Below are 20,589 nucleotides of genomic sequence, written 5' to 3' on the forward strand. Positions count from 1 at the left end.
ACTGTGTTCTCTCATCACTATGCAATTATGGTAGAAATTAATACCAAAATATATTTGAAAATACACATATTTTCAAGTGCAGTGTGACATTTACCAAGAGAGATCTTTGACTTAGCCATTGAAAGCCTCAAAATTACAAGACTGAAAAAACACAGAGGGTGATTGAAGAGAAGAAGGCATTTAAATGAGAAATTAATATCAAGGTGAGAAATTCATATCAAAGATACTTTAAAAACCCGTGTATTTGGAAATTAAATGTCCACTTTTATTTATTTATTTTGCCCTCATAGAAAAACTTGATTGGAAAGCAGGGAAAACTACCAAGATGTGAATGAAGACAAAAAATAAAAAAAGTTCAGACAAAGTATATGACCTTGGTTTAAGTGGAAATGGAACCCTTTGGTGGTTTGTAGTTAGTGACCTATATTTTCACTTTGTGGCACTGCTGCTGCTACAGCTGAGTCGCTTCAGTCGTGTCCGACTCCCTGAGACCCCATAGACGGCAGCCCACCAGGCTCCTCCATCCCTGGGATTCTCCAGGCAAGAACACTGGAGTGGGTTGCCATTTCCTTCTCCAAGGCACGCATGCTAAGTCGCTTCCGTTGTGTCTGACTCTATGCAACCCTATGGACAGCAGCCCACCAGGCTCCTCTGTCCGCAGGATTCTCTAGGCAATACTGGAGTGGGTTGCCGTTTCCTTCTCCTAAATGTCCACTTTTAAATAATGGGCATATCTAAGAAGGCATAACAAGGAAAATTAGGAAATATTCTTAAATTTTAACTGAAATATATAAAATCTAAAATTCAGTTCTCACTCAAACGATAGCCACCTTTCAAGGGCTTGATGGCTAGAGGGACTCGTGGCCACTGCTTCGGGCAGTTCAGAGAACATCCATTTCCACCGTCACAGAAAGGTCTGCTGGACAGTCTGTTACAGACAGACATGTGACAATTCTGCTTCTTCAAGATTTTTACTATGATATGGTGTGTGATTTTTTTTTACTTTTAACACCCATCTGTGTAAGACAAAAACCCCATTCTCCTGAAGTGGAGGAAAAAAGATCACGAGTTTGCACATGGTTTCCTGTAACTGTTTGCTCTACAGAAAGGGATTGTCTTAGGCTTTGCCTTTTAATCTTATTCACGAGTGTATCAGTCAGGGTTCTCCAAAGAAAACAGAACCAGTAGGCTATTCATGGATATAGAAGAGATTTATTATGGGAATTGGCTCACGCAATTATGGAGGCTGAGGAACTTCCCTGGTGGTCCAGTGGCTAAGACACTGCACTCCCAATGCAGGGGTCCCTGGTTCGATCCCTGGTCAGGGAACTAGATCCCACATGCTGTAATTAAAAGATCCTACATGTTGCAACTGAGATCGAAGAGGCTATGTGCCTCAACTAAGACCTGGGGCAGCCAATAAATAAATGAAAAAATAGCCCCCCCCCAAAATGATGGAGGCTGAGATATGTTATGATATGCCATCCATAAAGCTTCAATACTTTGGCCACCTGATATGAAGAGCTGACTCATTGAGACAGACCCTGATGCTGGGAAAGATTGAAGGCAGGAGGAGAAGGAGACGACAGAGGATGAGATGGTTGGATGGCATCACCGACTCAGTGGACATGAGTTTGAGCATGCTCTGGGAGATAGTGAAGAACAGGGCCAGTCCATAGGGTGGCAGCGAATCAGACACAACTTAGCAACTGAACAACAACGTGCCATCCATGAGCTGGAGAACTGGGACAGTGGGTGGCTTAACACTCTTGGACTAGAAGTTGGAGCTCTGATGTCGAAGGGCAGGACACGATGGATGTTCCAGCTGAAGAAGGGGACAGAAGAGGCTTCCTCTGTCCTTTTCGTTTCCTGTCTGGACCCTCAGTGGATTGGGTGATGCCAGCCCAGTTTCAGCCCATCTTTACTCAGTCTACGGATTCAAATGCTAATCCCTTCCAGAAACACCCTCAGAGATACACCCAGAAATAATGTCTCACCGGCTCTCTGGGCGGGTGTCCCTGGGCCCAGTCAAGCTGACACAGAGTTGACCTTCGCACCAAGACTGTCCTCATTCTCTCTGAATGAAACACGTGGAAGTTGAACAAGCACCAGGTGCCTGTAAGGCCTCCTGTAACGGAGACTGGCATTACCTCTTTGTCTTAATTTTCTATGATTTTGAATATTTTAAATTATTTAAAAAATTTTAAAGCAAATTTATTTTTTAATTGAAGGAAAATTGCTTTACAATATTCTGTTGGTTTTTGCCATACAACAGCGTGAATTGACCATAATTATACATATATCCCCTCCCTCTTGAACCTCCTTCCCCTCCCCCACACCACCCCTTTAAGTCATCACAGAGCACCAGGCTAGGCTCCCTGCGTTTTATTTTTATTTTTTTAATAATTTTTTAAAAATTGAAGTATAGTTGATTTCCAGTATTGTGTTCGTTTCAGGTGTACAGCATTGATTAAATTATATATATATATATGTGCTACTGTATCTGGGGGCTTCCCAGGTGGCTTGGTGGGTGAAGAATCTGCTTTTGCAAAGAAGGAGATGCAGGCAGATGCGGGTCTGATCAGATGGCATTTCCCAGATGGCGCTAGTGGTAAAGAGCTGTCTGCCAGTGCCAGAGATGTAAGAGACATGGGTTCGATCCCTGGGTCGGGAAGAAGCCCTGGAGGAGGGCATGGAACCCACTTCAGTATTCTTGCTTGGAAAATCCCATGGACAGAGGAACCTGGTGGGCAGTAGTGCAACGGGTGGCAAAGATTCGGATATGACTGAAAGATTCGGATATGACTGAAGCGACTAAGCTGTCTCTCTCCATATCTATCTATTTATCTGTTATACCTATTATATTTATCTCTCTGTATATAATATATATTCTTTTTCATATTCTTTTCTATTATGACTTATTACAGGATATTGAATACAGGTCCCTGTGCTATACAATAGGATCTTGTTATTTCTCTATGTTATACACAATAGTTGGCATCTGTTAATCCCAAGCTCCTACTATTATCCCTTCCTCCCTTTTCCCTTTGGTAACCATGCATTTGTTTTCTGTGTCTATGAGTCTATTTCTATCTTGTAAATAAATTCATTTGTATCATTTTTTTTTAGATTCCACATATAAGTGATGTATCATGGTGTTTGTCTTTCTCTGTCTGACTTCACTTAGTGTAATAATCTCTAGGTCCATCCATGTTGCTTCAAATGGCATTATTTCCTTCTTTCTTATGGCTGAATAATACTCCACTGTGTGTGTATACCACATCTTCTTGATCCATTCATCTGGTTAGGCTGCTTCCATGTCTTGGTTATTGTAAATAATGCTTCTGTGAACCCCGGGGTGCATGAATCTTTTCAAATCAGAGTAAAACTATTTTAGAACGAAGGACCTTCCCCCGACCTTTCTGTGCTGAATTCCAAGCGTTTTATTGTCCAGTGGCCATGGGTCTTGAAGTGTCTTTCAATCTTGCACCTCTGGAAATGTGTCATCTTGTAGTAGGCTGTCACCCAGCCTGGGTCTGTAGGAGAGGGGCGTGTGCTACAGGTCAGACTCGGGTTGAAAGCGCGACCTTGGTGCTCGAGTTCTCTGGGCTCCAGACGATTCATGGGAACATCCTGTACCACCCCCCTGCAGAGCCACGTAGGGACTCGGAACGTGAGAGAGGACAGCGTGAGGCATGGAGGCGGGTCTCGGAAGCCATTGCCTCCTAGACCTTGGACCCCTTCCAGCTCCAGGCTGGACTCGGCCTCCCCCTCATCACCTCTAAAAATAGGATTTGGAAGTTCTCCCCCTTGTGACATAATGCATCTCTCGATCATAGGCAGGAAGTGAATGCTTTCCTGCCAGGCCGGCTGGGTCCCCGGGAGGTGGGCTGGGAGGGACATTCCTCTTCTGTTTCACCATAGACCGTTTCGGGGAATTTAATCTAAGCATGCTTTCTTCAGTCCGAAAACACGGTGTCTCTTCGAAATTACACAGCAAAATAGACTGCCTGGATCTGGGTGATCCTGGATATTTAGATGTCATGAACAACGGGTGGTCGAGTATGAGTCGTCACCCCCTCCATCTGCCTGAACTCTGTCCTGGGCTTGGTGGGACTCATAAAAGCGGTGAGGGCATCTCAGGGAACGTGCGCACACAGAGTTTGGCTCCTTGACCCAATGGGTGATGGAGAACTTGGTGCAACAGACGGTAGCCGGCGGGCCAAGGCTCGAGGTGTGTGATAACAGGGATACTGGTTTTCTGGGATTGGCAGTAAGAAGCGAAGGTCTTCAGTGCCTCCCAGCTGCGCATCAGGTTCTAAGGATGAGCAAGACAGAAGTTGTTCTGTCTATCCGTGGGTTGGGGAGAAAAGTGACTCTCAGACCAAACTGCCTGTGAGTGCTGAGGAATCTCCCAGGGGCTGGGGGGCATCCCAGAAGTGGCTCTCAGACCCCTGTTCACTCCCTGGCCAGTGCCCTGGATGGGGACTGGTGCTTCTAACACAGGAACCTCCGCTCAGCCCAGTTTAACTGGTTCACGGAGGCTTGCCGAGCCCCTGCGGGAAGCCGGCAGGCCTGTGCCAGGAGCTACAGTTTGCAACAGACGACTCGTTTGAGATGCTGTTTCTGGGCTGATGGAGCAGGATGTCACCTCCCTGTCCTGGGCAGAGACTGGAGCACCCCTATACCCCTTGTCCTTCCAACCCATGAGATCCAAAGCTCCCCAGTCTCGGATGAAGCCAGCCCTCCAATGCCTCTGCCCTATAAAAGCAGAGAGGCTGACAGTCTGGTCCCGCCTGTGCCCTGGCCTGCAGCCCTCTTGCCCAGTGGCCCCCAAGCTCTCATTGCATCATCCAAGTCCATCCTCCCCTCTGTGACTGAGGGCCAGTTCCCGCCGCCACCCTGAACACCAGCACCAGCCTTGCCCTCCTTTCCTCAGCTATTTGCCCAAGAAAGACCCTTATTGTGTGTGCCCGCTGTTGATTTAGTCATGTCCAACTGTTTGTGACCCCATGGACTGTAGCCCACCAGGCTCCTCTGTCCATGGGATTCTCCGGGCAAAAATACTGGAGTGGCTGGCCATGCCCTCCTCCAGGGGATCTTCCCGACCCAGGGATCGAACCTGCACCTCTTAGGTGTCCTGTATCGGCAGGCAGGTTCTTTACCACTTGTGCCACCTGGGAAGCCCAAGGCCCTTTTCCCTGCCACTTAGTGTCTAAAACAAACTGTGAAAACAGGGAACAAGAGAGGAGAGTCAGGTTTTGCTCTGCTGCTTGAAGTGATTTGTTATAAGTTCTAATGGAAGCAAAACACCACTTAAGATGACAAATGGGGGGAAGCCACAGTAATTGGATTTGCTGTTAAGTGGGTGTATTGCTACCAAATTGGACAGAAAATTACCGGGGACTCTTGGCGTGAGGACGATGGCGTCTCCAATGGTGGTGAGGGAGCCTCATCAGCCCTCCCTGTCTCGCTTCTTCCCGGTTGGCTGCAGCCTCTGTGTTTTCCCCGGGGTTCCCGGGTCCCTGCAGACCATCTGGGCCTCAGGGGCACCCAGCCCGCCTGGTGGTCGCAGCCTGGCACTTTTTTTTTTTCCCCAGTTCTGACTCTGATTGCTTAAGATTCCCCATCGGATCCCCATCAGATCAGACAGTTGCCCCACTTCCTGTCATCACTGCCCCCCCCAAACAGGAGTGCTTGTTGTGTTGAAGATGTCACTGTGTTTACTGTGGGGGAAAGGAGAATGCAAGCTGGCAAGGAGGAGAAAACGGGGTGGGGTGCGGGGGTGGGGAGTCACTATTTGATGGGGTGGAGTTTCAGTTAGGGTCAGTGACTGAGTTCTGCAGATGGCGTGTGGATGGTTGAGCAACAAGGTGAATGGACTTAAAGCCCCTGAACTGGACGCTTACAGATGGGAAACATCACGTTACCTATTTTACCACAATAAAAACTTTTAAAAAAGTCTTTTTTGAATGGAGAAATAACAGTTTCTGGGATCTTGAGCGATCTGGCTCAATCAGGAGGCCAGTGGCTCCAGGCGCCCTTTCTTTCTTGGAGCCTTCTCTGCCTGTCTCTACCTCTCTCCCGGCCTCTGTCTCTACTTCTGTCTTTGTCTGTCTCTGTCTTTCTCTTACTCTCTTACTTGAGTGCCTCCAGACCCTTCCCACCCTCTGGTTCCCCAGCCACAGACCATAACCATCTGTTACGGACTGAACTGTGCGTACCCCAAATTCATGTGTTGAAGCCCAACCCCCAAGGTGGCATTTGGGGGTGGTTCCTTGGGGAGGTAATTAAGTTTAGACGAGGTCATGAAGGTACAACCCCCACGATAGGATTAGTGTGTTTATAAGAGGAGGAAGCGGAGAAGGCAATGGCAACCCACTCCAGTACTCTTGCCTGGAAAATCCCATGGACGGAGGGGCCTGGTAGGCTGCAGTCCACGGGGTCGCTAGGAGTCGGACACAACTGAGCGACTTCACTTTCACTTTTCACTTTCATGAATTGGAGAAGGAAATGGCAACCCACTCCAGTGTCCTTGCCTGGAGAATCCCAGGGACGGAGAGCCTGGTGGGCTGCCGTCTATGGGGTCGCACAGAGTTGGATACGACTGAAGCGACTTAGCAGCAGCAGCAAGAGGAGGAAGAGGGACTCCCCTGGTGGTCCTGTGGCTAAGATACCATGTTCCCAATGCAGGGGCCCGGGTTTGATCCCTAGTCAGGGAACTAGATTCCACATGTTGCAACTAAAGATCCCACATCCCTCGTGCCACCACTAAGACTTGCACAGCCAAACCTAACCCCTCCCCCGCCTCTCTCTCTCTCTCCGACTTGGGAGGACACAGCAAGAAGGTGACCATCTGTAAGCTGGCTGTCTATGAGCCGGGAAGAGGGCCCTCACCAAAAGTCAGGTCTTCTTGACCTTAGACTCCAGCCTCCGTATCTGTGAGAAATAGATGTCGGTTTAAACAGCCCAGTCTCTGGTCTTCGGCTGTAGCAGTGCCATATGAAGCGGACACCTATCACCTGTAGGTCTGCAGACCTGGCCCCCCCACCCCCTTCTGAGCCTCTGCCTCTCAGAGGAAAGAGTGCCTGCAAGGATTGTTCCCTGCTTCCTAGAGGGTGTCACAAAAGGGCCCCAAGCTGTCACCTCCCTCCCGGTTGCTATGGAGACCCACGGGGAGGTTCCCCATTTTCCCCATCCCCCAACCCCCGGCAACCACTTCTACTTTCTATCTCTATGAGTTTGACTTTTTTTTTTTTTAGATTCCACATATAAGTGATACCATATTTGTATTTGTCTTTCTCTGTCTGGCTTATTTCACTTAACATTGTGCCCTCAAGGTCCACCTGTGTGAGCTCACTCACTCACTTGTATCCGACTCTTTGTGACCCCACGGACGGTAGCCTGCCAGGCTCCTCTGTTCATGGGATTTCCCAGGCAAGAATACCGGAGTGGGTTGCCATTTCCTTCTCCAGGGGAATCTTCTGGACCCAGGGATTGAACCCGTGTCTCCTGCACTGGCCGACGGATTCTTTACCGCTGAGCCACCTGGGAAGCCCCAAGGTCCATCTGTGTTCTAACAAATGACAGGATTTCCTTCTTTCTCACGGCTGAATAATATCCCATTCCTCATGCCCCGCATCTTCTGAAGCCATTCATCTGTGATGGACACCTAGGCTGTTTCTCTATCTTGGCCATGGTGAATAATGCTGCCATGAACATGGCAGTTCCAGTATCCTTTTTTAAATGTCCTTTGGCTCCATACCCAGAAGTGGGATTGCTGGATCATTTGGCAGCTCTATTTTTAATTCTTGAGGAATCTCCAAGCTGTTTTTCCTAGCGGCTGCACCGATTTACATTTCCACTAACATTGCACAAAGGTTCCCTTTTCTCCACGTCCTTCCTGCCTTTCTGATCATCACCATCCTAACAGATGTGTGGTGATAGCTCATTGTGGTTTTGATTTGCATTTCCCTGATGCTGAGCCACTTTATGTACCCGGGGGTCATTTGCATGTCTTCCTTGGAAAAACGTATATTCGGTTCTCGTGCCCAGTTTTAAACCAGATTTTTTTTTTTAACTCTATTGAGTTGTGAGAGTTCTTTGTACCTTTTGGATGTTAAGCCCTTATCAAGTGGCTGATTGCAACTATTTTCTCCCATTTTGGAGGTTGCTTTTTCATTTCATTTTCCTGGTGGCTCAGATGGTTAAGAATCTGCCTGCAGTGGAGGAGACCTGGGTTTGATCTCTGGGTTAGGAAGAGCCCCTGGAGGAGGGCATGGCAACCCACTCCAGTAATCTTGCCTGGAGAACCCCGTGGAGAGAGAAGCCTGGTGGGCTACAGTCCAAGGGGTCGCAAAGAGTCGGACACGACTGAGTGGCTAACACTTTTCATTTCATGGATGCTCTCACTTGCTGGGCAGGAGCTTTGGAGTTAGCGGAGGCCCCTTTGTTTATCTCTGCTTTTGTTGCGCCGTCTTTAGTCCATCGCCAGCCTTTGATCTTCGCACCAGATCAGACTAAGCTGAGAGCTGGTCAGTCCTCCAGCCTCACTTCTGAAGAATCTGTTGGCTCTGCTTCTTCCACGGGGCCTTGTCCAGGTTTTGTATTTGTTTAGAGGTTATTTTTAGCTGGCTGGACCAGTGTTTGAGGTAAATCGTGTGGGTACTTATGCAGCATTATTTTTTTAAATGATCATGACTATTTTCAACTGGGTATAAGTTCTTAGGCAGAAACATTTCCTTTTTAAGGCGCCGTTTTTCTGGCAGTTAAGAAGACTAATCTGAAAGATTAGCCAAAATAGCTGCTTGTTGAATTGCTTGAGTCCGGGAAAGACGGGCGCTGCTTCTGTTGAAGACGCTCGCTGGGGTGAAAAGGAAGGAGAGACCGAGGATTGCTGTGGATGCCAGTGAGCAGTGAGCTCCTTTCTAGAACCAAGATTTCTTTGTTTCTCTTTCTTTCTTCCTTTCTAAAAACTAGAAAACTCACCTTCATCAACGATTAAGAGCATAAACTTGACCCAGAGACCCATCCCCCCAAATTCAAGTTAAAGAAAGTCCATTGAGACTTCCCTGGGTGGCCCAGTGGTTAAGACTCCTCTCTCCCAAGGCAGTGGGCAGAGGTTCAATTCCTGGTTGGAGAACTAAGATCCCGATGCTGCATAGCATGTCCAAAAAAAAAAGAATCACTGGAAATAATAAGTGCAGACTGCCAGATCCTATCCCAGGAGAGCTCGATTTAGAAAAATTGGGGAGGCCCTGCAATCTGCATCTTTTTATTCATCCAGGTGGTTTATAGACTGCACTTCCTGAAACGGTGATAAATACAGATGTCCAGAGTCATCTGATTTTTATTAATCCATCAGATCGAAGGATGGAGAACTTTTTTTGGACCCAAGTTGAAAGACATGTTTAAAATAGTTCAATAAAGTCCCAAAGAATTCACCCCCATAAAATATAGGTTAAATGAAAATGGAAGAAATATTTTAAAATTTTTGATGAAAGTAGGTTTTGTTAATCCAGAGGAATTTTATTATCTGTCTCCATATGAGTTTTTTAAAAAATATTTATTTATTTGGCTGCGCTGGGTCTTAGTTGTTGTATGTGAACTCTGACCTGTGGCAGGTGGGATCTAGTTCCCTGAGCAGGGATCAGATCCAAGCCCCTTGGCATTGGGAACATGGCGTTTTAACCACTGGACTACCCAGGAAGTCCCCCCCATATGAGGTTTTGTTTTTTTTTTAACTTTGAACAAGTAATAATTCTAGATTTCACAGGAAGTTGCCAAAATGTATAGGAAGGTGCTCTCCAAACAGTTTTGTCCAATGGTGATACCTTGCATGACTATCGTAATATAATATTTTTCTATACAGATAGTAACATACATGTAGATAGTAGACATGAGGTATAATAACTGGGAAACTCACATTGATATAATCTACAGAACCAATTTAGATTTCACTAGTTTTACTTGTGTGTGTGCGTGTGTGTGTGTGTATGTGCCTGTATGCAGTTTTATCACACATGTTGATTCATGTAAACAGCGTCACGATTAAGACACAGAATTGTCCTATCAGCACAAGGGGTCTGCGTGATACGATATCTCTTTCTGCCTTACTTACTCGTCTTCCTGCCCCACCATGGGTGGGCAACCCCTAGTTCTAATCTGTTTTCTGTCCCTATGACAGAATCATACAGTAGGTAACTTTGCGATATTGGCTTTTTTAAATCAGCATAATTCTCAGGTGTTGCATTGTATTCATCCTTTATTCATTAACACTGTTCCATGGTATAGATACATCACAGCTGGTGTGACCATTCACCTGTTCTCAGACACTTTCGTTGTTTCCACTTCAGGTTGTTACAAGTAGAGCTGCTATGAACATTCATGCACAGGTTGTGTATGAGCATAGATTTCCATTCTGCTGGGATGAATGCCCAGGAGTGCAATTGCTGGGTCATATGGAAAGAACATATTTAGTTTTGTAAGAAACCTCCAGACTGATTCCCAAAGTGGCTGTCTCATTTCACATTCCCACCAGCCATGGATGTGTGATCTGGCTTCTCCACATCATCACCAGCATTTGGTATTGTCACTATTTTTAATTTTAGCCATTCTGACACATACATAGTGATATTTCATTGTGTTCTTCATTTGCATTTCCTCAGTGACTAATGATGTTGAACATCTTTTCATGTGCTTGGCATCTCTACACTTTTTGTTGAGATATCTATGTATTTTTTTGCCCATTTAAAAATTAGATTTCTTTTTCCTTTTTTTTTTTGGGGGGGGGGCCATACTTCAAGGCTTGTGGAGGGACTGAATCACAGAAGTAAAAGTGCCGAGTCCTAAGCACTGGACCACCAGGTACTTTCCCTAGATTTCTTGTTTATTTTTCTGTATAGAGTGTTTTTTTACGGTTGAATTTTGATGGACATTTATGTATTCTAGATATTCCATTGAAAACATCTTTATTTTCCTTTCTGATCACAGAGGTCATGGATGCTCATTATTTTTAAACTTCCAGCACTTCTGAAATATATAATATAGAATGTGAAAGTTCCCTGATATTCTAGCAGAGGTGTAACCATATTAACTGATATCAGAGGATTTTTTTTCTTTTGCATGTACTATAAACCTATTCATGTAAGTACTTTTTTTTTTTAACCAAAATGAGATGAATGCAAACTGCTTTACTTTGCTTTTTTTTTTTTCCCATTTCATAAGGTATCCTAGACATCTTTTCTCACGGCTGTTAGAGACCTACCTCCTATTTTTTAACATCTGCATAATAATTCAGTTGTACATGTGAAACTTCAAAACTACAATGAAAGCATTCACTTGAAAGCCAGGAAAGTTCCCATTGTATTTTGTTTCATTTACGTTGGAGATTTATCATCCTGAAGCACACGGCTGTTCAGTCCCTTAGGAGCCAAGACAACACCCAGGTTTAACTGAGCTCATGCTTGAAACTGAGGTATCAGTCATGTGGACCAGTGGTCTGTTAAATTTTTCTCAAGTTTCCTTAAGAGCCTGTGACCCTCCTCTCCCCGAGTGTTTTTTTTCTAGATGCCTTTGACTCTGGCGTGGATTAAACAGCAGGAAGAAGCAGGCCTGGGCGTCAAGCTACAGCCAGCCCTGGGAACACAGCTTTGGGTTCTTTTCTCGGCCGCTTTGTGGAAACTGATCTGACGTTTTGCACAAAAGCTTCTTCCTCTCCTTCTGATATAGATGAACAGTCGAAGTCCCAGGGCTTCCCTGGTGGCTCCGATGGTAAAGAATCTGCCGGTAATGCTGGAGACCCGGGTTCCATCCCTGGGTCGGGAAGATCCCCTGGAGAGGAGAATGGCAACCCACTCCAGTATTCTTGCCTGGAGAATCCCCATGGACAGAGGGGCCTGGTGGGCTACAGTCCTTGGGGTTGCAGAGTTGGACACGATTGAGTGACTAACACTTTAACTTCTCGAAGTCCCAGCAGTGCCTCCGTGGCTCCACGTCACCAGCGTCCTGTTCTCTCCTGACCTCCTCCCTGCCTCCTGGCTGACCCCAGCCTCCGCACCCTCCGTGTCCTTCCTCAGAGCCTCCTTCTTTGAGCTACTCCCCCCACACTCCCCCCATGGTGACCCCCATTTCCTCTCCCCCTCCAAGTCTTCGTTCCTTAAAAAAAACAGATTTGATACTTTAAGTATAGTATGTTTATCAAGATGAGTCAGTGGTACGATCTGCTGCTGCTGCTGCTAAGTCACTTCAGTCGTGTTCGACTGTGTGTGACCCCATAGACGGCAGCCCACCAGGCTCCCCGTCCCTGGGATTCTCTAGGCAAGAACACTGGAGTGGGTTGCCATTTCTAGTTTATGCTTATTGCCAACAGAAAGGCTTGGGAAAAAATGTTTCAGTAGTGTAAATGTAGCTTTTTTTTTTAATGCCCCAATTTTTTAATAAGTCCCTGCACAGCGTGCAGGATCTTGGTTCTCTGACCAGGGATCAAATTCGTGCCCTCTGCAGGGAGAGTGCCAGTCCTAACCTGCAACGGCCAGGAAGACCCTAAGGCTCTTGCATACTGTATTCAGAATATTCTCCTCCCTCTATTTTCGATAACAGAAGGAGATCCATTAAGTGATCTTTTTGTTTTCTTTTATTTGGCCCCGCTTTGCAGCCTATGGGATCTTAATTCCCCAGGTCAGGGGTCAAACCAGGGCCCCCCCCACCCCCACCCACCCAACCATGGCTGTGAGAGCCGAGTCCTTACCACTGGACTGCCAGGGAGGTCCCTTACATGACCTTCTTTGCACTAATATTCTTCCCCCTCAGTCATTGGTAACATCATTCTGTCTCTCCAGAGCAGCTAAAAATCCTCCTATCAATTGAATATGAATTGAAGGATGAACAGGACTCTGACTGCTCTCCTTCAAATGGTGATCTCTATTCACAAATTTCGTTGCTCCACAGACCTTATTATCAGGATGTTTTAAGTTGTGGTAAAATACACCTAATATAAAGTTTTACCATTTTAACCAGTTTTAAGTGTCCAGTTCAGGGGCTTTAAGGACATTCACGCTGTTAGGCACCCATCACCGCCCTCATCTCCAGAACTCATTTCATCTTCCCCAACTGAAGCTCTGCTCCCCTTAAACACTCACTCCCGGTTCACCGCCCCCTCCGCAGCTCCTGCGCCCACTCTTCTACTTTCTGTCCCCATGAATATGTCCTCCAGGGACTTCACAGAAGTGGGATCACACAGTATCTGTCCTTTCGTGTCTGGTTTATTTCACTCAGCATCTTGTCCTCAAGGTTCACCTGCGTTGTAGTGGGTGCCAGAAGCTCCTTTCTCTCTAAAGCTGAAGAGCATTCCATTGTGTGGAGGGATGCATTCTGTTTACCCATTTATCATCCGTCTGGGGACAAGAGTTGTGTCCGTTTTTTGGCTGTTGTGAATAATGCCTCGTTGTCTTTTCGTTTAGTGTAAAGTTATGTTCCACAAGTGTAGGAATTGTTGTCTGTTTCGACCATGGATGTATTTCATATGCTTAAAACAGAGCCTGGTACACAGTAGGTACTTACTGAGTGAATGAATGCATGAATGCGCTCCTCTTTGCCCATTGCTGTTGCTGGGGTGCTGTGTTCAAAGGCTCTCCAGCCGTCATGCATTAGAGGTTCTAGGTCCATTTGGCCAGCACTTTGTCCAGGTGCCTGCCCATTCATTCATTCATATTTATTCTGCTTTTACTATGTGCTGGGCCCTGAGCCAGACAGAGGACGCATGGTGAGCAAAACCAGGCCAAGTCCCTGATTTCTGGGCTCTAACAGGGGACACAGACATCGTCAGATCATCGCACAGACTTCTTGTTAAAGAGAGCCATGGAAAGGCATTTCTCCTCCACGCTTTTTCCACTGGATCCAAGTGGCCCACTTGTTCTTTTTTACTGTTGAGTTTTGAAAATTCCTTATGTATTCTCAGTACGAGTCCTTTGTTAGCTATGTGATTTGCAAATAATCTCTCCCAGTCTGTGATGTGTCTTTTCATTCCCTTATCAGCATCTTCTGTAGAGCAAATCTCTTTAGTTTTAATGAGGTCCAATTTATCCCTTTTTTTGCCTTTATGGAAATGAGATGATCTTTTTTTTTTTTTTTTGCTCGTAAGACATGACATGAAATTGACCATTAGTGGCCGCTTAGCACATTCGGAACACTGGGCGACCGTCACTACTGTCTAGCTCCAGACGTTGTCATCAGCCCAGGAGGAAACCCCAGGCTCATCCCCTCCTCTGCACAGCCTGTTTTCTACCTCTGCACATCTGCCAGCATTTCACAGATAAATGGAACTATGTCATGACCTCTGGTGTCTGGCTTCTTTCACTGAGCGTGGTATTTTCAGATGACAGAGTTTTGATCAGACTTGTGGCTCTGCAGTGACAGTCTGCATTCCTGTCGGGTCCTCCATCAGCATAACATTTTTTGGTGGGGAGCCACACCGTGTGACTTGTGGGATCTTAGTTCCCTGACCAGGGACTGAACCACCTGCCCCTTTATTTATTTGGCTGCATCGAGTCTTAGTTCGGCATGCTGGATCCTCACTGTGGCACACGGGCCCCGGAGTGCCCAGGCCCCGGAGTGCACAGGCTTAGCTGCTCTATGGCACATGGAATCTTAGTTTCCTGACCAGAGATCGAACCCGCATCCCCTGAATTGCAAGGTGGATTCTTAACCATGGGACCACCAGGGAAGTTCCTCTATCTCCTTTTATATCTGAATCTGCCCACTCCTCCCTGTCCATCTCCACTCCCACCATCCGAGCTTGTGCCCTCATTTTTGCTGCTGCTGCTGCTAAATTGCTTCAGTCATGTCTGACTCTGCGCTACGGACCATAGTCCGCCAGGCTCCTCTGTTCAGGGGATTCTCCAGGCAAGAATACTGGAGTGGGTTGCCATGCGCTCCTCCAGGGGATCTTCCTGACCCCGGGATCGGATCCGCATCTCTTACCTCTCCTGCATTGGCAGTCGGGTTCTTTACCACTAGGCCTTTGTCTTTGACCTGCATCAAATTCCAAACTTGCTTTTCTGCCTCCTGTCTTAACCCTCCAAACCTCCCTCCTCCCACACACATCTTTCCAAAACGCAAACGTGACCCAATCCCCTTTCCCAATCCTTACCCAAGTAATGACTCTCAGGCACCTCTCATCAAAGTCTGGGGCGATTAATCACTACATTAAAAGACTCATGGTGTGGGGAAATGTAACTCACAGTCAGGAGGTGCTTTACCTCACTTTATCCCAGCCCACTCTTGATCCTACCTGGGGAAAAAAAAAAAAAAAAAAGAATGTGATGGAGCTCAGAGCATATGGTATTTTTAGAAACGGAAAGTAGGTTCTTTACTTGGGAAACATGTAAGTATTCTGAGTCCACCCATCCATGAAAAAATCACCTTCAAACCCTCCAGGCCCTGAGGATTCCAGATAGAAAGGTAAAAAGATGGTATATTCTTAAACTAGTCATTTAATTGGAAATGGAAAAATTAGGTGCTTTTTTTTTCCCCCTATTTTTCGGGTGCACCACATAGCTTGTGAGATTTTAGTTCTCCGACCAGGGATCGAACTCACAGCCCCTGCAATGGAAATGCACTTTCTTTCTCTGGCGGTGTCAAGCCTTCGCTGAGGCACGTGGGGTCTTCACCGTGTCACGTGGGGTCTTCTCGCTGCAGTGCATAGACTCTGGCTGCAGTGCTTGGGCTCAGTAGTTGGGGCAGGTGGGTTTAGTCGCTCTGCGGCAGGTGGGATCTTAGTTCCCCGACCAGGGATCAAACTCCAATTCCCAGCATTGCAGGGTAGATTCTGGACCACCAGGGAAGTCCCAGGCCTGTGCTTTTCAACCACACAGCAGCTCTTAGGTGGGTCAGCAATGAAAACAAGGATTTGGCCGGGGACGCTGGGTGCATGAGGCCAGGTGAGCAGATCCAGGCATTCAAAGGTCCCTATTGACAAATAAACATTTGCCCCATGGGACCCAACCACCCAGCATCTCCCCAACATGCACCTTTTAAGTGTCAGCAAATGAAACAGATAGAACCTTGAACTTAAAACGGGATGCTTGCTTTTTGGCAAATCCATTGTAAGGACCATCGGTTTTCAGAGGTTGTTTTTCACTGACCCTTTGGAGTATGAGGCTGCACTTAGGTGTACCTTCAAATCGTAGCTGTTTCAGAAATTCATATCAGGAGACCTTCGTTGCTGGTTTCTTACACGGTACGTGGTAAGACCATTTGGGAAATTTAATAAAATTTCATAGTCAACCAAACAAATGAAAAAAGCCTTTTCAGAGGAGGAAAATGGAAATAACTTTTTAAATGCCCTTTGTCTTTTAACCATGGAGTTTTGCCTTGACTGTGGCTGCTTGCCACTGTCGTTTTTAGAGCTGAGGTCTCATGCATAAAGCCTAGAATTCTTCTGTTGAAAGGAACTTCCTTCTGCTATTTTATCACCTTCCTGGTTTTGTCTAATCTCACCCAGATTACGGTCATATTTCTTGGCTTTTTTTAATGTGCACATTAAAATTTCAAACACAGAGTCTTTGTTCTGCAGTCTTGACTTTTTGTGCACCCTTAGACATATTTTGGGACTCTTACAGAGAAGAATGTTTTGCTTTAAATGATCTTATATCGTTAAGCCTACTTTGTCATGTTCAACTTCTCAAATTTTCATGCATTCTGATGAGGTATTCTATTTAAAGAGTATTTTGTTTTAATTAAGCCCATCTTAAGAGACATTTGGTTTTTGCCAAGAATGTGCTTTCTCCCTTACAAATCAGTTATATTTATAACATTCATAAACTAACTTACTAGCAAAGGCAAAATCTCAGCTGCACTGTGGCTGTGTCTTCTAAGTTCATGGGGGACCAAGGAAAAAAAGAACAGGTTAAGCGAAATCAAGACAAATAAAGACACTTAAACACACGTGGACTTTATTTCCAATATTTTTTTTCCTTCTGAAATACTGGGTTTTAAAGTTGTTTTATAGACAAATTTCTCATCTCTGGAAAGAAGGCGGAGGGTAGGTTGCTATGTTTGTGAGCAAATTGTGGAGAAAACTACATTGGAAATTCCAATTCTTCCTTTGTTCTATTAGGCTGCATCTAAAAATTTAAGTTTATCTTTTCCTGATATGATAATAAATACCCACGTAATAGAGTATATAGAAAATAACAGAAAAATAGAGACAAGAGAATGAAAGTCATCTATCTCTTATCAAAAGGCAACCACTGTTACTATTTTGGTCTATTTTGTTCATAATATTTTACATGTAGCTTTCTTACGTGGTTAGGATCACATCATATACAATAATTTTTTATCCTGTGTTTTTATTGTGGTAAAAATACACATAACAAAATCCGTCATTTGAACCATCCTTAAATGTACAGTTCAGTGGTGGTGAGTGCCCATCACCACCTGTGTGTACCATGCATGTACGCTCAGGTCGTGTCTGACTCTTTGCCACCCCATGGACTGTAGCCCGCCAGGCTCCTCTGTTCATGGAATTTTCCAGACAAGAATACTGGAGTGGGGTGCCATTTCCTTCTCCAGGGAATCTCCCCAACCCAGGAATCGAACCCGAATCTCCAGCATCTCCTGCATTGGCAGGCAGGTTCAGGAGACACCTTGTTTTCAATCCTCTGGGACAGGCGAACGCAGTGTCTCTAGCTAGGTGTGCCTATTATTAAATTCCACACCTCAGTGGATAGTTCTTGCTGAGGTGTGTGGAGGGAAAGGTGAAGAAGTAAAATGTGCCTCCAAGGTCACAGGCACTCAGAACTGCCTGGTGGGATGCAGACGAAAAAAATCCTCCAGCAACTGAGTTACAGCTTGTGTCTTTGCCACAGGACTCCTCACCACATCCTGATACGCCACTTCTTGCTTCCAGGGAAGAGTACCTGGGATTTAGACTGGTAAACAAGTCAACTCTTGGTTGTCAGTGATGGCCGGGGACAAGGATGATGCATAAGTAAACAGGTAACTTTCAAAGTGCATTTTAGCTACTATCATTGTAATTTCTTCCCCTACCAAATTTTCTCTAAGTAGCAAAATGGGATTATTTGGAAGGTGGTTCCTTTCTTCTGGGCTTCCCTTGTGGTTCAGCTGGTAAAGAATCCGCCTGCAATGTGGGAGACCTGGATTCCATCCCTGGGTTGGGAAGATCCCCTGGAGAAGGAAAAGGCTACCCACCAGTATTCCGGCTGGAGAATTCCACGGACTGTATAGTGCATGGGGTGGCAAAGAGTTGGACTCAACTGACCGACTTTCACTTTCACTTTCCTTTGTTCTATTTTTTTCTTCTTTCCTGGTCTTGTGGGGTGTGGACAGTCCAAGGGCTGGATACTCATTGTCCAAGTAAGAAATAGCTAGAAAGATGTTAGATGAGAATACCTCTATAGACTATAGAAGAAGTCTAAAGAAGAAATACAGATGGCCAATAGACACACGAAAAGATGCTCAACATTGCTAATTACCAGAGAAATGCAAATTAAACTATAATAAGGTACCACCTCGTACCGATCAGAATGACTATCATTAAAAACTCTACAACTAACAAATGCTAGAGAGGATGGGGAGAAAAGGGAACCCTCCTACACCGTTGGTGGGCATGCAAGTTGGTGCAGCCACTATGGAAAACAGTACTCAGAAAACTAAAGAGAGAATTATCATATGATCCAGCAATCCCACTCCTGGGCATATGTCTGGACAAAACTCTAATTCAAAAAGATACTGTACCCCTCTGTTCATAGCCGCACTATTCACAATAGTCTGGACATGGAGACAATCTAAACGTCCCTCGACCTACGAATGGACAGAGAAGACATGGTGCGCATATCAGCAGAATACACTACTCAGCCACGAAAAGAACGACATACTGCCACTGGCAGCCACGTGGGTGCAACTAACGATGATCATACTAAGTGAAGTAAGTCGGAAAGAGAAAGACAAATAACATGTGATATCACTTATATGCGGAATCTACACTATAACACGGATGAAGGTAAGGTAAGTCACTTCAGTCGTGTCTGACTCTGTGTGACCCCATAGACGGCAGCCCACCAGGCTCCCCCGTCCCTGGGATTCTGCAGGCAAGAACACTGGAGTGGGTTGCCATTTCCTTCTCCAATGCATGAAAGTGAAAAGTGAAAGTGAAGTCGCTCAGTCGTGTCCGACTCTTAGCGACCCCATGGACTGCAGCCCTCCAGGCTCCTCCGTCCATGGGATTCTCCAGGCAAGAGTACTGGAGTGGGGTGCCATTGCCCTCTCCAGAACCTGTCTACAAAACAGACTCACAGACACAGAGAATGGACTTCCGGTTGTCAAGAGGGAGGGGCTGGGGGTGGACTGAGTGCAAGGCTGGGGCTAGCAGATTTACGCTATTGTCTATAGAATGGATGAACGACAAGGTCCTACTGTATGGCACGAGGAACTATTCCATCTCCTGTGATAAACCATAATGGAAAAGAATATTTGAAAAAGGAATGCATGTATCTGTATAACTGAATTAATTTGCTCTACAGCAGAAATCAACGCAACACTGTAAATCAACTATACTTCAATAGAAAAACATTGTTTAACGTTAGATGATGAACTAGAAATTAATAGGTGTCCCACGTGCTGTTTTTGGAAAATCAAAGTTCAACCTGACTTCATGGGACGGTCCCTCTACCTTAGACCCCGGGCTCTGAGATTTCCCGACAGAAGGCAACTTCATGCTGTTTTATCTTCAGGATCAACTACCAGTCGGCTCCACGTCCAGTGCCCAGCTCAGTGGGCAGCTCCCCCTGGTTTCTGGTTGTGGGAGATTCAGGTGAGGGCTGGGGAGAAACCATCTTTCCTCCACCATCCCCCATCTCTTTTCATATTCTGGTTATTAATAATTAATTCTCCCCGTTAATTCTCAGTGCTCTGTTCTTTTGGACCAGGCCAAAGCACACTTTGCTTTTCCTATTTCCTTTCACTCTAATCATGAAATCCCTCCAGGCTGAAGCTTCTTCTCAGAAACCTGGCAATTAGAAGAGGCAGCGGGTCTCTCGCCAACACTTCATTTGGAGCCGCGTCATCAATAATTAATCCCAAGTTTCGCTCAGCACACAAATGCACCGGGTGAGATAGGCGAGGGCGCGGGCGCCTTCTCTCCTGGGTTTTTACCCGCGTTCGCGAAATCCAGGAAGCGGACGCAGCCCGTTCCATTAGCAGGAGTGAGCCGTCCGCTCTGGAACACTTAGGAAACCGCAGCCCAGACGCCTCTCTCCTGCACTTCAACTTGAGAGTTGTTCGTGCAGCTGTTGTCTAAGGCCCAGGACAGCACTTTCTCCCACCGGCATCTCACAGGCCCGCCGAGAATGCAGCTGTCCTGCGCACGTTTTTATTTTGACTTGTTGCCTACTGAGTCGCATCCCTGGGGATGACGGTGGAGGGTGAAGGGTGGATTCCGAAGGGGCTGTGGTCACCTTGACCCAGATCCAGTCTGTGGCTAAAACAGTCACTGTGAAAGGGATCTAGATGGGTTGGTGGGCTTCTATTTTTTTTTTTTTTCCTTCCTTCCTTCCTTCCCCCCCTTCCTTC

At 46.0% G+C, this 20,589-nt stretch overlaps 1 long non-coding RNA gene and 1 other non-coding gene across 2 annotated transcripts; both read left to right on the top strand.

Annotated features, from left to right (window-relative positions):
* The first annotated feature begins 1,256 nt into the window (after positions 1-1,256).
* On the top strand, positions 1,257-1,329 carry TRNAG-CCC. Its single transcript has one exon. It is a non-coding gene; the product is annotated as a tRNA-Gly (tRNA).
* Positions 1,330-8,489: 7,160 nt separating this feature from the next.
* LOC112581728 lies at positions 8,490-19,040 on the top strand. Its single transcript, XR_003106315.3, has 3 exons — positions 8,490-8,908; positions 17,868-17,997; positions 18,771-19,040. It is a non-coding gene; the product is annotated as an uncharacterized LOC112581728 (long non-coding RNA).
* Positions 19,041-20,589: the final 1,549 nt, after the last annotated feature.

This window comes from Bubalus bubalis, chromosome 24 (assembly GCF_019923935.1).
Source record: "Bubalus bubalis isolate 160015118507 breed Murrah chromosome 24, NDDB_SH_1, whole genome shotgun sequence".
Classification (NCBI taxonomy): domain Eukaryota; kingdom Metazoa; phylum Chordata; class Mammalia; order Artiodactyla; family Bovidae; genus Bubalus; species Bubalus bubalis.